We start from the raw sequence: 1,119 nt of genomic DNA, 5'->3' as shown, positions 1-1,119 counted from the left end.
GTAATGGTTTTTATACTGTACAGACCGTATATTCTATTGCCCTACACCAACCCTACCCCTAAACCTACCCCTCACAGGAGACTTTGTGCTATTTCAGATTTTCAATACACTCCATTCTGTGTGATTTATAAGCGTTTTGAAAAGTGGGGACATGGGGTAATGTCCTGAAAAGTCACCTTCTCCTTGTAATACCTATGTCACACCTTTGTCATTATACAAATTTATGTCCTCATTTGTCACAAAAACGCGTACACACACACACACACACACACACAGGGTATAGAAGAGAATCACTTTTTGTAATAATCACATTTTGTTGCTTTGAAGCCTGAAATGAAGACTGTTTTGTTTTATCCAGCTGTATTTACATCCAAGTAAAATATATAACACCAACATATCAGAAACATATTTTTGTATGTCTCCCTTATCAGACAAACCAAATTCAGGTCTTGCAGTCTCTACTAATGAGCTGATGGGTTGAATCAGGTGTGTATGAAATGTGGACATTCACCTTTTTCTCCTTCAGCCACTGTGTGCTCAGTTTTCTGTGTGCTTTGGGTCATTGTCATGTTGGAATGTAAACCTTCTTCCCATTGACAACTTTCTGGCAGAGGGCAGCAGATTTTCCTCAAGAATTTGATGGACTTTTGCCCCATTCATTTGTCCTCATATCCTGACAAGTGCTCCAGTCCCTGCTGCAGAGAAACAGCCCCATCACAGGATATTACCACCTCTATGCTTTACTGTAGGAATGCTGTTATTTGGATGGTGAGCTGTATTGGATTTCTGCCAGACATATCGTTTGTTGTCGAGGCCAAATAATTAAATTTTAGTCTCATATGGCCGCCGAATCTTCAAGGTGCGTTTTGGCAAAGCTCAGTCATGACTGCATGTACAGTTTGGAGTGACTTCCTGATCCAGGGAGGGTCTGTATTGTACCAAATACCTTCCACTTCTTAATAATAAACTTCACTGTGCTTCTAGGCATTGATAAAGCCTTTGAATATTTTTTGTATCCATCTCCTGACTTGTGCTCGTCCACAACTTTATCCCGCAGATCTTTTGACAGTGCCTCACCCATAGTTGACTGTTTGCTTCAGTTGCACTACCAAGAACTGA

The 1,119-nt window shown here is 40.6% G+C and overlaps 1 protein-coding gene across 1 annotated transcript in view; it reads right to left on the bottom strand.

The window, feature by feature from the left end:
* Positions 1–1,119, bottom strand: part of LOC107560613 (histone deacetylase 4-like) — a 138,392-nt gene that overhangs the window by 39,324 nt on the left and 97,949 nt on the right. The window lies entirely within an intron of this gene.

This window comes from Sinocyclocheilus grahami, unplaced genomic scaffold, assembly GCF_001515645.1.
Source record: "Sinocyclocheilus grahami isolate Dianchi unplaced genomic scaffold, SAMN03320097.WGS_v1.1 scaffold735.1, whole genome shotgun sequence".
Lineage (NCBI taxonomy): Eukaryota > Metazoa > Chordata > Actinopteri > Cypriniformes > Cyprinidae > Sinocyclocheilus > Sinocyclocheilus grahami.
This window is presented reverse-complemented; position numbering and strand designations above follow the sequence as displayed.